At 34.9% G+C, this 16,756-nt stretch overlaps 1 protein-coding gene across 1 annotated transcript in view; it reads left to right on the forward strand.

Moving 5' to 3' along the window:
- DPP10 (dipeptidyl-peptidase 10 (inactive)) overlaps positions 1–16,756 on the forward strand; it is a 304,701-nt gene that overhangs the window by 161,015 nt on the left and 126,930 nt on the right. The window lies entirely within an intron of this gene.

Here is a 16,756-nt window from a genome sequence, read left to right on the forward strand (position 1 = left end):
GTAACTGATAATACAATAACTGTGTGTTTTGGATTGAAATTCGTAGAACAATAATATACTCATTTCCAGGTCAGTATGCAAACCTTTTTGGCCTGATGGTAACATCACTGCATTGACACGTATATCTGCAGCTTTAAAAATTATATCTCTAAACCTGAAAGTGTGCTGAAAGCTGATCTAAAGTATTCTAAATGTGTTGATGTAAAATGATTCATCTACTGGGGACTAGATTCAAGTGGGTTTCTTTTGACTAATTATAGTGGAATTTGGATCAAGCTGGTTTTATGATATGTGTAGACAAATAAACCAAGAAAGAGCTGCTGTTGTTCAGTTCCCTGTTTTTGTTGTGGAGGGTTGCAGTTTTATTCCTTTCTGAAAAATACTTGCACTTTGCTGTTTCCATTCTTGATTGCTTCTTTTTGTGTGAAAAAGTTTAATAATCCCTTATACTGACTTAATTTCTTCATTTGCTGTATTGAAATTTTCATTTTGGATGGGTTTGGGACTTTCTTACTAGTCGCATATATAGCTGATGTAGAAATATAGGCAAACATGAAAATATCCATCACACTTTATTACATCAAAAAATAGTAACATGAATCCATGCCCAATGGTGAAGATGGCGCATTGACATGTAAATTGCTCTCAACTCATGTTGAATATATCACTTTACAGGAGGACTTCATTCTGTACTTCATTCTTGGGTTTGTTGCAAAGAGAAACTTTTCCTTCCTTTTACAGTCCAGTTGCTGGTAGTTACTTAGACAGATGAAGTTTTCAGCATTGACATTTTGCATCTAGCCATTTCCTTTGCTCAAGTATAGTGAGAAGTAGTAATTAAAATGATAAATTTGGGTTTGGCAAGCAGTTTGTGATGGTAGTCCTTGGCTTTGGATGAGGCTTGTGATACTTATTCTTGAGTGCTCCAGCTGGGCTGATGTCTTTCAAACCAAAAACATACTGTGACTGTTGTATCCTCTCAAAGTGGTGGTGACAGTGCTGAAGTTGGTTAATAGGTATTGTCAGCCAGATCCTCAACTAATATAAATGATAATAATAATGCCATTGAAGTCTGTTACCTCCTGAGAGCAAACTGTTCCTTAGGATGGAAGGGAAAATCACCAAAAAGACTGTAAGTCAATTCTTTCAGAAGTTACAAAATATATTATTGCAAATATGTGGTAAAAAGCGTTTTTGTTTTTTTTAGAAATTTTCTGATTCTTGAGATATTTGTTAGGCTGATAAGGCACTTCTGTTTTCTCAAGATCTGTTGGAAAGGTATGTGATGTCCTGGAAAGCCTCTTTCTCAAGATCTGTTGGGGGAAAGGTATGTGATGTCCTGGAAAGCCTCTTTATTTCTGCATAACTAGTGTTTCCCAATACCATGAGGATTAAGTTAGTGTTTGTTCCTCTTGGGTCATCTTTCTTTTTTTTTTTTTTCTTTTTCTTTTTCTCAGTCAGAGCCAGAATTAATGGCTCTGGATGAGAGGAAATCCACCTGTCTGCCTTACTCCTTCCTCAGCCAGAGTTAATGGCTCTGGATGAGAGGAAATCCACCTGTCTGCCTTACTCCTTCCTCAGCTGTTAACTATGAATTATAAAATTTCTTGCTTATAAAATTAATATTAAACAACATAATTTGAGTTTTTCAATTTAGTTTCAGTAGAACCAGGCCAGATTATTTCTTCATATCTCATTTTTTACAAAACTGAGTATTTGCTTATTGTCATGAGTTACAACACGTGGTTGAGCCTTTATTAATACCTGGTACAAGGAACTGCAAATGACTTGTTGTAAGCATTTAGATGCTCTCTATCTGTTGTAATTTGCCACAGACCCCTTGACTCTAGTACCTATGTTTCCCTTCTTTGTTAAGATTTAGGTGTATAATTGCACTGTAATGGGTTTGATGTGATTTCTGCTTTTCTAGGCTGTCAGAGCTTTGGGGTTTTAAATGATAATGGTTGTTTACATACATTAATCTGTGTTCTTTGTAACATACAGTAATACAGCTGGAACAGATTTATTAATCAACAGTTTTATAAATAAGCTAGTGTGTTTCAGCGGAACAGATTGGAGAAAAATAGAGACAAATGTTTCTTCAAGACATTTTGTCATGAAATTGTAATTAGAAACAAGGTTATTTTGATGTTTGGATTAAAAATAAATGTTGAGTTAAATTAAATAGTTGAATATTTATTTTATTGTTGTCAGCATTTTCTTTAATCTTTTTTATGCTTGGAGTGGCAAACTTTAATTAAATTTGCAGTTGTTTCAGCACAATTAAGAATGTCCTCTATGCATAACGGGACATAAATCTGCATGAAAATAAGCTATCTTTGAATACAAAAGTAATAATTGAATGGATTATTTAAATCATGCCTAATAGAAGAAACAAAGCCATTTCACGTGGCATAGCAGCTGTTTTGGTGCAGCTCTATAAACTTCATATGGGAGAAAATTCCTTTGCTGAGGAATTCAAAGTATTGTAAATTGATTTCTGGACATTAAATTCCCGTCTATATCATAGCAGGTCACGGAAGGTAAGCCACTATTACTGGCATAAGCACTGTGGCTGTCTGGCTTTTTCATTTTTAACAGAAGGCTGTGGTGATTTTAGAGGTACTTTCTGTATGTCCTTTGCTGCAGTGCTCCATAGCTCTCCAAGCTTCTGAAATGCTTTCATTGATTCTCCAAATTTTTGACTCTGCCAAAACTTGCATGGATCGACTGTTCAGGCTTCCTTTCTGTCACTCACCGTAATTTGGTCGGCATCACTGAAAAAGTCTCATTTTGCAAGGCAATAGATCAGTAAGTAGGAACTAATTTGAGAAATGAACACATACGTTCTTGGTGAATGTCCTGCCATCCTGATTCTTCTGGGACAGTATGAACACAACAGCAGGGAAACCATTGTATGTATTGTATGCAGAGAGGAGACAGTTTTGCAGTGCTATTTCTTTTTGATTTGGATTTTCCTTTGAATATTGTCAAGGTATGAGCAAAGAACGTGATGCTCTGAGAGGCAAAGCATCTAAGGAAGTTGAGATTTCCAGATTAAAGGTTATTTCACTATTGCTTTTTAATAAGTACTGTGTTAAAATGACATTTAACTTTTTTTCTCACTCTGCTGGTGGTGTTATTCACAATTGCCAAAACCTGATTTATGGTTTTGATTAGAAAATGGGAATTGGACACTGTTTTTGCATCAATGGTAAAAGATGGGGGAGTAAATTTGCAGTGCAATGAACACTGTGGTCCCAAGAGATTCTTTTTACCGTTGAGGAACTTCAGTGACCTCAGCAGAAGGTTATACCTTGCGAGTTGTCCCTGGCGTCCATTTGAAATGAAAATAAGCTTTATTCTGGATATTAGTGGGTTTTTTCCTCAGACATCATAGGCATGTTCTCCTCATGCTCTTGCTAGAATATAATATGCCACAGGAGAGTAAGTGAAGAAGTAAATGAGATCAATTCTTTTTCTTTGTAACTTCTCTTTTTTTTTTTTTTTTTTCTTCATTTGATTTAATAATCCCTTCCATGTGATTTTGGTTTTTCCCCTACAAACCATCCTTTCCTTCTCCCTGCCTTCAAATCCCTTTTGAATACCAACTTTGAGATTTTTTCATACTTCCCTTTTCTATAACTAATGCATCATTTTCCGCTTTCAATGCAAGATGAACTATGTGCAGGGTTTTTTAGCTCTTGGTTCAGAAATGTGCTTAAAAAACAGATTAAAGTTCCTCTTTGGTTTAGAATCATAAGCATTTATGCACTCTTTAAAAAAGGAAATGTTTTCCTGAATTAAGGCTTCAAACTGTAATCTTTTTTAGCTAGAAAATTTTAATAAAAACAATGTATTTAGCTTAAAGCACCATGAAAATAGCTTTTAATAATTCTTTCGGTAGGATCAGAATGAAGAATAATCCAGTCCTCTTCAGAAAGGTAGGAGAAAAATAGTCTAAGATCTAAACATCACACATTCAATAGGAAAAATATTGCAAATGTTTCTGATTATTTATATTTAATTCCGAATACTTAATGTATTTAAGTAAAGATGAGAGTTCAACACAGTGTCTGAAACAAAGAAACCCTAACAGAAAGAAGTTACTGATCTGCAGTGTTCTGAGTCCTATCAGTACTTTTGCTGCTATAATATCTATTTTTAGAGGTTAATGGTAGGGTGTACTGACCACAGTCTACAGCGAATGGAGGGTGAACAGCAAGTGACACACTCGTCAGGCTTTTAGAGATTGCCTCTGATACTGTCTTACCTGAATGCACCGAAGAGGTCTTCAGGAGTTTGTTTGCAGATCAGAAGAATCCATGAAGGGAAAAATTCAATGAAGTTTCAAATTATTATTATCTCTTCTGCATTAGGAAGTTATCTTTCCACCAATTAGGTGAAAACTAAATGTTAGATTATCAGTAATCTTCTTGGTCAGTGGAATTATTTTTTTTTTTTTCTGCAAAAATTAAAGGTTAAATAAGTTACCTTGCATTATGTCTTATTTTTATCTTATTATGTCTTATCAAGACACTGTTTGGCGTTAACATGTGCAGGTGTTTTCAACAAGATAGTTTATACAGAGCTTATGAAAATCTGACTTTGAAGAGCATTATCTGGAGAACCAGCTAATGTTTGGAAATATACGCAACAAAGACGAAATGGAATCTGTCTTCTAAGACATGGAAACAATATTTTCTCAATTATTCCATACAAAAGATTTACAAAAGACTCCTTAAAGCAGCACTGATATGGACAATAGTATTTTATGTAACGCTGTCTATGAAGAAAAGATCTGATATAAAAGTCATACTATCAACTTTTTCCTCCAGAAATGTGTACTGCGTTACATAAACCTGGTTTTCATGTGTATTTCCTGAGGTCCTCAGAGCTATCTTTTGTCTTTCATTTCTTCTTTCTGAGATGAGTCCAGAAACAAACCATGCAGGTACATACTCCTCAGTTTATGAGACCATAAATAAAAGTCTAATCCAGACATGACTTTCCCATTCATCTGTATCTCTCACCAAGAATGTGAAAGACCAAGTTTCATCAGGTTTAGGGCAGGGAGAAAAAAAATAAGGGAATTTTAAGTGAGAGCCACCCCCCAAAATTTGAAGTTATTTCTTGCAGATATTTTTGTGATACATATTATTCCTCTCTTAGGTATGACAAGATTAGATGTTTAGAAGGTCAGATATTGAGCAATTCATGGAAGTGGGCTGCTCAGATTTCCCCCTTTTAAATGCTGTTGTTTTATTTTGAGTGGAAATTTCAGTTGGATTCATTAGAATTTGCTAACATAATAGCTAGGCTGTAGGTGATCTTGGCATACTACTCATCTAATACATGTATTTGACTTCATATAGCTCCACAAACATGCAAGGCTTTTTAGAGATATGAAAAGATAAGGTGTTTTCCTGAGCACGTCATGTGCTTTGTATTAAAATCAGGAAAAGTGCATTTTGTGACACTATATGCTGTCATGAATTATCCCATAGGAGTAAGCATTCATACGAGTACACAGTGTCCCACTTCTACCCAGGTTTATGTCCAAATTACGTGGGAAAACTCAATAACTGCCAGTCCCTATACACAGAAGATGGGGAAAATCTATAGAGTCGATTTTATACTGAGAATCATGGGCATTGATGTTTGTTTATATTTGTCTGATAAACAGCCTTTTCTCTTTCCATCCATGTTGAATTGCAGCCCAGTGAGTACTTGCATTCAAGTCATTAGGCAGCCTACTACTTAATAGAAGTAGCAGAGTTATGCCTGGAGCATCTTCATATCTTTTGCATTATATGTCTTTAAATATGCATTATTATGTTTGCATTATTGGTGTATTTGTGATGAGATGATGGGGCTGCTCTCTGTCAGGGCATTACTATGAGCAGCTGCAGAACAGGGGTGAACTGTGATAATTTCTGCCTTTTAAAAAATTCTGAAATAAAAAGGTAGGGAAACTGGGGAAACTATTTGGATGCTTCAACTGTTTTTGTGTTTTGTTTTTTTTTTTTTTACTCTAATATGAAAGCTGTCATGTCACATACATCTGCATATCCATATTTTATTTGATTTCTTCAGCTGACATGTTGATTCATATATGTAAATTGAGTCTTGTGTCCCCCTTCACTCTTCATTGGAAGCCATGAGACAAAACGTTACTGCTATTCACATAACTTACTGGGTCTCTCTTCCAGGACTTCTGTTCCATCTGAAGTTTTCTAAGTAAACAAAATAAATAATTCTATTCTAAGTACAAGATGACTTTTTTTTTTCTCATTCAGCATCACTTGAGTTGAAAAATCAGTATTCAATTTTTTACATTTTTTTTTTTTCAAGGACAGTATTGAAAGAATAACATGGTGCTTTGCTATTGTTCAGTAAAAGTGGATTCTAGGGCATCTAGCTTTTCAACCAAAGTGTTTATTGACAGAAAAACTATTTATTTTCAATTATATTGTCATTCTTATCAAGTATGAATACTGTTATTTCAGGACGACTTCAGTAGTATCCAGCTGAGTTTCCAAGATCCAGTAGTTTAGAAACTCAGTCTTAATGTTACTGTGATTTTCAGGTGGTCTTATTCCTACATCACATAATAATCCACAGGGACTGGAATCCCTGTGTGTTAATGCTATATAAATAGGCAATATTACACTATTTAAGTCAACAGCTCCCTTAATCTATGAACAATTTATTTTATGCAGTGCAAGTTCTAGCTTCTGCTGTGAAACTGCCAGCCCTATCACATCCTCCCTGTTCTCTTTTGTGCATTGATAATATGCAGAAATGTCCCAGAAGTGAACCCATTGCAGTGAAGGGTTTGTCCATCACAGCCCATAGGCACAAAAATGATGTGTATAAAAGGTGGGTTTTTTTTAAATTCCACTTATGTCTTGCTACAATCTGTTGTATGTACCTATGATGTTACCAGAAATAAGAGTATAATCAAAAGCTAGTTTTACAATTGTATGATAAGGTATGTACTTTTTTAGAAGATGAGGTACTAGTGATATTCTTATCAAATGTCTGTGATAAGTCTTCCTCAGAAATGCTGAATGGGAAAATAAGTTTAGTTTGTTGTTGTTGGGTTTTTAAAAAATAAATAAATCAAAAAAACCAACCAACCAAAAAAAAAAAAAACCCAAACATGAACAAGGACAGCTAGTCCAGTGCATGGACTGTTAGGAGTCCTAATTGGAGACTGTATTAGTAGCTACTTGAGGCTGGAAAAGCTGACCTGAGCTTTAATCTGGTTTAAGATCTGTCAGAGTTCACCACAAGCAACTAGAGTCAACTGATACACCCATCTGTTTTTCAAAATTCTTTGTTCCATGCTCCCAAGAAATAACAGTTCCATTCCTTACTAGAAAAGAATATGGACTAAAAGAATGTTTTATGTATCTCTCACTTTTGACAGGTTTTTACCCTGAGCATGAATCATTGTTCAACTTCTACACTTATTGATTTCTCAAACACGAGAGCTGGCTCACATCTTCAAATACAGTGAATAAATTACTTCTGAGGAGCAAAATCACTTCATGGATCTGATTGACCCCTTATGTTAAAACATTTTTTTGAAAATGCCATCTATTTTTTTCATGATGTAGATACTAGCACTTTCCAAAATGACTCATTCCACATCTAACTTGAAGACATACTCTTTCTATATGTTCTGAACATAAACAAGATTGAATTACTTAAAGAACAGCCCTCTTAGCAAATGCCTGTGGTCCAGTTCACATGTTCAATACACTTAGAAAATCCATTTTAAACAACGGGTGGGTTTTTTTTTTGCTTTTATTTCATTTTTCATAATATCCTCTATCTGAAATTCAATAATAATGTATCTTACTGAGAAATGTGATATGCATTATAGCTTTCTCATTAAACTTTTAAATAAGCTACCATTAGTATTGATGAATGTGATCCCAAATGGTCACTTAATCTTAAAATAGTCATTGATCACACATTCAAAATTTTAGTCTTGCAGCCAAACTAGTATATGTTGTAAGTGATCATGAATTTTATACCAAGAGGAATTAACATCTTTCTTTTGCTGCAGTGTAATGAATTAGATTTACAAACTAGGAATGACTTAGTGAGTTTGTGTTTTTTCTAAATGCAACATTTGCTAAAATCTTTTCAGATACCTCTGATATATAAAATAGAATGAACAGTCTAGGACCCCAAAGTTTTCATCTTTTGAAATATTTTGTCTTTGGCTGTTAAGAATAATTTTTAAAATAGAAATTAAGAGGCAGTTATTCCATAATATTGACTGATGTGTTAGCATGTGGTTGAAGTCACATTAATACCAGAGATAACAGGTTTTGGTTTCTTTTTAAATATCTTTGAAAAAGCTAAATCAAACGTCTCTGTAGAGGAACCCTGCTGATTTTCGCATTTTAAATGTATATAAGGATGTATTTAAATATATAAGAATATGTGCATAAATTTCAATAAAGTAGATTGAAATATTTAAAATAACATATGGACAAAGTAGAAGCATATGCAAAACAAAAAAGTTTATACTTCTCTAGTTTTATTAGTGTTGTCATAAATCTTTTGACAGAAATCTGTCAGTCACGCTGTCTTGAAATCAACCCCCGTAAACATTACTTTCATATATTATTTCATTTGTTAAATGGAATCATGTACACTGTAAGCTTTGCCCAGAAAGGCTGTGTGCTATCAGGGCTCAGCTGGACCAAGCCCTGAGCTAACTGGTCTGCATTCAGTTGGACTAATGACTTCCTCGGGTCCTTTCAACCTGGGTGAGTCTCTGAGTCAGTATTGTCATGTCAGCAGTATTTCCCCTGAAGATAAAGACTCACAAGATTAAAAAAATAATATTTTTTTAAAAATGGTTCCTAAAAAAACCACAAATGTCAAATGATTACCCAAATGCCCAGTTTTGTAAAGCGCCATTAAACCATTCTCAGTAGAACATTCTCATCATTTTCTAATTGTGTGCACTTAGATTCTTAATCTCCAAATGTTTCTATACCTTTGTGTATATGAGAAATCCCATCCTCTGCCTCTCCAGATACACAAACAGATAAAATTCTCATTGCAGCTATCAGACTTGGTTGGAAGAAGTTCTGAAATGTTTGTGCTCTGCAAAATGAGGAAAATCAGATGAAGTAAAAACCTAAACTCTGACTGAAGGTTCACTTCTTATTATGATTAAATAGTTAAACAGGCTGGCCAGCTCTGGAAACCAATTATTCTAAAATGTGAGAGGGGGAAAAAAATAAATCTGCTTTTTCACTTATTCTGCATAATTCTTTCTCTTATCAGCAGCAAGCATTGAATAAGAATTAAATTTTGCTTAAAATAGAAAAGTTGGGAAAAAAATTAGTTACTTGGAAAAAAAAAAGTCTCAGCAGCGGGTAAGACTTGCAACTGCTTTTTCAGAAGAATCTAATGCACAGACTAAAAGTTTAACTGTAGCATGCTTCATTGATAAATGTTTTTAGTATTGAAGAAGAGGCTTTTTGTATTGCACATTCGCTCCAGCTTCTTAAGGGGGAAGGTGTTAACTTTTTTTGTTTCCTGTTTTTATAAGCAGAAAAAAACCAAATACGTCAAAATCTTAAAATCCTGGTGCCTTTTTGGAATAAAAGCAGTCACTCCAAAGACGAGTTCAAGTGTCAGTGCCTGTGGTAAGGACAACCTGTAGCAATGGCAAGTGGTCTGGAACATGAGCAAACATGTTTAAAAGCTATTCCATAGAGAATATTTGCTCTTCCTAAATGCCTGTACAATAATGATCTTGAAGCTGGAGGGTGTTCTGTGCTGTGGGAGCTCCAAAGCTGCTTGTCACATTTTAGAGAAGCAGTGCAAACACATCAGAATTTAATTTTCTTCCACAATCTTTCGCTTTCACTGTGCAGGCAATATCATTAACTTTATATTTAAGTAGCAACCTTTATCTAGCAGGCTCCTAAAGTGCTTATCGCTTCTGAACTTGATGAAAATGCCATTAAAGTCAGTGGAACTTTTTCCATTGACTTTAAAATGGGCTTTTGGATCAGCTCTTATGTACCTATCACACAAACGTAATAAAGTCATCTCCTTAGTGTGACAGCACCAGCCAGGTGGACAATAAATAAGGCACAGCGTGCCACTACGATTTTCAGCAGGATCTTGTAGAGAATAGATTTATCAATGTTTTCAGAGGCTCATCTCTGCTTTAAGTCAGCCTTTACGTCTGTAGGTTGTTGGCACCTTTGTGAGCATTAGTCATCTTGCTTCCCGTGGTGTTCCTTCTTCTTAGGTCCCTAACTTCTGACAGCTCACTCTCATCATTGTTATTTTCTGTAGCATTTTGGGTACAATTCACTTGGCCCTGGTGCACTGTCAGCTTTTTAGTGACTCTAATTGCTGTCTGCACTGTCATTATCATAAAGATATTTTAAAACTACATTTTCCTCCAGTGGAAGGCTTCCTGAATGTGACCTTCAACTGCTTCTTCCTGATGCTGAGACAAGAATTGATTCGAGTTCTTGTCACTGTCACCTTCATCTGTCCGTAGTTTCTTTTAAGACCCTTCCTTTGTTGTTGGTGCTGAGGTGCATGTGAACATGCTGTGTTTCACCTGTTGAAGGCTAAGAGGCTGCATAGGGGGGAGTGAGGGCAAGTTCATTCTTCTCCTCCCTTATGGGGAGCTGAGGTTGGATTGGTACCACCCCTACTTGCATCAGCTGTTCTTGTTTGGAGATTGGTGATTAAGGAGCAATTAGAAGATGAAAAGGGTCATTGCACCCCCTCCCTGGGTTTTGCTGGCTGTGCTGGTCAAACTCGCAGAGCAGAGAAAATAAGTAACCAATACTCTGTGCTAAGCGCATCTGGATCTCAGCTTTTCCTGTGGTAATTCTTTGTCTCTGTACCGTCCCCTGGGGTTGGCTGTGTCTGAAACTGTGTTTTAACAAATTCTGCTCAACAGCTTGAGCTTCCATTCCAATTCTGATGGACAATTTATGACTTTATATAGTTCATTCCTGCAAAAATTCAATTTTTTCTAAACTTAGCTTGGAGGAGAGTTAGAAGGAAGATCAGCTGAATGATTAGATCAACTGAGTAAAGGTTGGTTGTTTTCATGCTTTATCCCTTAGTAAAATAAGCTATTTGTACACCTTGATTGTTATTTGTTTATACATTTAGATAATTTTCAGCTGCATTTGACCTTCTAGTTTGAGTCCTTACTGACGTCATGTAGTCCTCGGGCATTCTAAAGATGCATCTCGCTTTTTCAGTTTCCTTTAAGCCTGGATAAGATACAGAAGATCAAGCTGGCAGAAATAACTTTGTCTCTCTTTCTAGCATATTATGCCAGTGCTACTTTATTTTTGTCTCGGATGTCTTCTTGAGTCAGCAACACTAACAGTAATGGAAATTTTGGTACAGCGGTATAATGAAGATTTTAAAGGACATGGTGTTAAATGTGCTTTTAGGTCATCAAAATGTCTGAGGTTGAGGGCAGTACATTGGTACAAATGTAATCTTTTTTTTGGAGCTTTCTTTCAGATGGTGAATCAAGTAAATAGTTTGAGTATAGGTCTTTAGCCTTTGTTGTGAGTTTTATATTTGCCATGTAATGATGTTTGTACACGTTGGTCAAAGCTGAAGTCTTTTCTTGAAAACTGTTGTGCTATCTTACTGTGGCATTGTAACAGGAAGGCTCAGGTTACAATAATGATTGAAGAACTTACTTGAAATAGTATAAATACACTGTAGTTAGACTTAAATTAGCAAATTGAATTGATACTTACCATTTTAGTAGAGAACATATGGCTATTTCTTTGTTAATTTTCCTGTATCCTAATCTCATATCTCTCAAGTTAAATACAGCTGTTGTATGAATTGTTAGAGAACTTAGATCAGTTTTATTTTTGAGGTTGTGGTTCTTTTTTCCATGTGCCTCAGTCTCAGCCCATGTATGACCCCAGATCTCCAGAACCTCCTCTGGTTCTGGAATCTCAACAATGTGAAAAAAGATGTTAGGCTCATTATAGAAATACTCTATGGTAGCTTTCATCCAGACATCTCCAAGTGACATGGAAGTGTTCATGAATCGTAGCTCTCAAAAATCTTACGAAGATGTTTTTCAATTTGAATGTATTATGTGTTTATATACTTAAATGTTTTATATCTTAAATGATACAGAAAAGTTATTCTCCGTTAGCAATATATCCATTTTATATTAAAAAATTTCAATATTAAAAAAAAAATGAGTTGCTTTCATTAAAAACTTCCGGGCTATTCTGTGATGTATCGTTTGCCCTAATTATTCAGTTTGTTAAAAAAAAACTTAGGAGTGTTTGGAGTGGATGGTTGGTAGGATTTCCATGTAGTAAACTTAAAAACAATTAAGCATATAGATACACCCACATAAACTAAAAATATAGTGATTAAATTCAAAGTTTGGTTTGCAACACCTTGAGACACATAAAAAACAGTCCTCCCCAAAAGGACAGACTATCAAGTTTTGATGGTTGAGAAAGGAAACTTTTATATTAATAGTATTTTCCATCAGCGGAATTTCACTGTGACTCTCAGCTGTGGCATTCATTACACCAGCCATCTGCTTTGGCAGTGCCATAATTTCTTTTTTCAGTATCTCAGATGAAATTAAAATCATCATACAGTGAACACTGCTATGAAAATAAAACATCTAAATATGAGCTTGGTATTAAAGTTATTGTAGCTCATTGCAATTTATGTTCCATTTCTATAGTATTCCAAAAATAGGAGAAAAACATTAACTGTTTTGAATATTCAGAGAAAGGCCATCTATTTCTATGGGTTTGCTTATATTGGTGTTCCAGCAGTTTTTGCAACCTTACAGTGAAATAGGATTTTTGAACTTGTAAATGCTAAAAGCAAATGAATGGGGAGAAATACAGAATCAGCCAGAGTCAGTGAGGAACCGATTGCTCTTCTCTCCCACTCTCCTCCCTATGTCATTCTGAACTCTTTTTCTTACTATAAGTCTTAATAGTCTTAAGTTTCCGGGTATTTGTATTTATCTTAGTACTGTGTTGTTATGTTCTGCCAGGGATCATTCCCAAATTCTTGTTGTGTTTTTTTTGTGTATGCTTTCATAATCAGAACCTTTTAATACCAAGCTGTCTGAGAAACCTCACCCCTCTCTCTTTTTCTTTCCTTTTTCAATTCTTTGGCTTTTCTCTTCTTGCCTCTCTTTCTTCTACCTTGTCTAGTGCTCATGAGCGTTAACTTTCTATTTCTTAATCCCATCACCTCCCAGATAATTATGCACTCTCATTTTGTATTCCGTTCCTTTCTGTTCCCTAAGACAGAGAATTCCCTTTTCAAATATATTTCTTGATCTCAAAAAATCTGCACTTAATCCATATTCTGTCTACTTTATTATTTTACCTCTTACAATTAGTAATATCTGCTTTCCTTATTACTTGTGTTATATTTGATAGTTTATAGATAAATCATCATAACAATCTTAGTAAGTGTGAGGAAAGTATGTTCCAGCAAAAAATGGGAATTCTCTCTGTAATTTCCTGTGATTTGGCTACACTGTGGGATAAGTGTGCTTAGGAAGTAATTAAACATGAGAAGATACCTGATTCCAGAACTCCTTTGCTCATTTTGCTGGCTGTATCTCTGGCTTAGATGTGTTATGTGACTGAGATTGGAAAAATCTTGTAATGAACTGGGCAGGCAGTCTTGTTCATGCCAAGTGCAGCTGGATAGCGGGAATTAGAAGGGTATCCCATTTCATTCGAATTCCTATACAGTGTTTGCCATTGTGATGACCTCTCAAAAAAGTCTGAGACTACAAAAAGTTCCCATGTATAGAATTGAGTTTAAATAATATGCAGAGTAAAAAATTGATAAAGTAGATGACAAATACTGGCAGCTTAATTTGGTCCTCTTTTCCACTCTTTTATATCTGATAAAGTGCTCCAAATGGATAATTATTACCAATAGTGGCTAGCATATCTGTCAATCTAGACATAAGCTTATCTTAAATAATGGAAATGATATAGTTCAGGAATTGACTTTCTCTTTCAAAAATGTTTGAGACCCTCTTTTTTTTCTTTTTTCCTTTTCTTTTTAACCTTGCAATTATATGTATGGTAGTATATTAAATTAGCATAAAATGTTATAATCATTGAGAGTGATATATGGACGTGTGCTCCCTCACAATGCGTCACAAATAATGAGTGATAATTGGTTTGGGAAATTGATTAAAGAGCTATTGAGTAAATTGGAGATGTAGCTTACTACACAAATGGCTTATCAAGTTTCATCTCTGTTGTACTTGCTATTTTATTACTCTATACTGAAAATATTTTGTGAAAGTATAGCTAGACATACATATGTATATAGTGCTTGATTATTCAGTCGAACTGTGGAAAAATTATTTATTCAGAGGGGTTTCTAAAGGGATTATTCTAGTATCTCCAGAAGAGTTCTCTATGAATTATTTCAGTGAAACTCGATGTTTAGATATCATGTCTTTAACTGTGGAGGATCATGAGGAGCACATACTAGTCATAGAAAGCCTATTCATACCATATGAACAGAAATCATTAAGATTGGCTATTTAATATTAGATATTAAGAACAAAATGAGGCTAAAATAGAGGAAACATCTTGGAAATGACACACTAAGCCTTCGTATGTTTTAAAATAGTTTGCAAATAATGATTTATTTATTTTTTTTTGTAGTTAGGTGAAGAAAATACATAGAACACTCTATACAGGAATAGATTCTCAGAGATTTGTGTTCCTGACATGTTTTCTCATTTATTTATCCAATACTTGTTATATCCCTACAAGGTGTAAATTCAAATATGCCAAAGGAAAAACATAATTCACTGAGAACATTTATTTTGGAAGTGTCATCATGTGTTAGAAAATTATATCCTCAATTTAATAATTTACATTTTTGGAAGAAAATGCTTTGCCAGCTAGCTTTCCGCATACATAAGAACAACGCAGTTGTCTTGAACAGCAGTTCCCTTGCATTCTTTTTGAGCAGCATATTAAATTGCAACACTGTTTTAGAGGGTTTCCACTCTAATAACAATAATGGAAAAAGGACAAATCACTCTTTATCCATGCTTACTAGAAAATTACATGAAAGTATCTTAAGAAAAGTGGACAAAGAGGGATTACCCTAAACCCTCTGCACGCATCTGCACTGTATCAATCAATATGGGAAGGAGATCTGCAAGTCATTTGATGTGACCTTGCACAGCAGGGCACAGAAGTTTTAAAGATCCTGAAAGAAGGGTATAGTTGTGTCAATGTGTCTTTCTCTAGATGGTTACTCTCCATTTGATATTCTATACTTTTTAATGACATTTTTTAAAATGTTCTGTGCAATTTTTCTTGCCTTTGCTCAAGATGTGTAATGGAAGACCCTGAAAAGATTCAGGGAGACTGATATGCTATCACATAAGAAGAGCTAAAAATGGTTTGGTTTGTTTTATTAAAAGGATGGGGTAAGAAAGTCATCTATATACTAAAGAGAATGTTGCCACGAGAACAAATAAACGAATGTAAACTACAAGGTACCAGAGTAAGCAAAAAGTGTTAACCTCCAGAGGAGGGGCTCTTGCACCAATCTTCCTGTAGTAGAGGGCGTGCAACAACCTACCGAGGTTGAGGGGAAAGTTTGATCAGCTTTTGCAGGAGATTCTGGGAGAATGTTGTGCATTACAGCAGTGTGGGATGTATTTGAAAGAGGAGAGGTCTCTTTAAATCTTCTTACTTAGTAGTTATGGTGCAGTTTACAAGTGGTTCCAACAGTAAAAAAATAAAAATTAACTTGTAGAATTTTAAAAAAATATGAGAAGCTGATCAGAATCAAAGATAATATATTTCAAAGAAAGAAACTGTAATGAAAGTGGAACAATTCTACACTATGAAGTAGGTGGACTGGGTGATGTATGAGATGATTTCCATGTCTAATTGCACTTGATCCCTTTGATCTTCAAACTCTTAATATATTTCTCCCTGATGATTTCCTGCTTTCAACTGACTTGCTTTCATTTATTTCTAGTCCTACACAAAACACTCTTGCCAACCTCTGCACCATTCATCTATAATCTATTACCTTTCCTTTTTATATTTCTTATTTCTTAAAACATCTTCTCTAAAATATTCATTACCCGGAACTGTTCACCATCAAAGTGAGTTAACAAAGAAATGTTTATTAGCAAACTTTTCTGATGGTGGAAGAAATTTTCTGGAGCTCTGGTCTAGTGAATTTTTTCACCGTCCCACTGTAGTCACTGACACAGAAGAGAACCTCTTGTTTCCAGGGAATTTCAGACAAAAAAATTCCTCCAGTTCTATTCAACTTGACCATGTTAGTCAAGGGAAAGTTTTCAGTAGCTTAAATAAAAGTAACAAATAGTGGTTGAAGTTTGTACTAAGGATTTTGTCCTCCATCTCAGTTTTTGGCAGTGGATAAAAGAGACTTTATAATGGTGAGTTGAGTCCAGTCAATAGGTTCAAAATACTCAAAGATACCTAAGCAGATTAAATAAGGCTGAAATCAAAGCTTACTCAGTAACAAACTCTAATGTAGACAGTGAAATGCCGTATCCATAATACACTGAAAACTGGTGTCAGTGTCTTATCTTGGGTAAGAAGAGGCATTCATCTACAGATATGAGTAGAATTAGGAAGAGTCTTATCTCATTCAAAATATTTAGTCACTTATAAAGTTTGCATTACTGTAGTGT

This window comes from Calidris pugnax, unplaced genomic scaffold (genome assembly GCF_001431845.1).
Source record: "Calidris pugnax isolate Ruff unplaced genomic scaffold, ASM143184v1 scaffold21, whole genome shotgun sequence".
Taxonomy (NCBI): domain Eukaryota; kingdom Metazoa; phylum Chordata; class Aves; order Charadriiformes; family Scolopacidae; genus Calidris; species Calidris pugnax.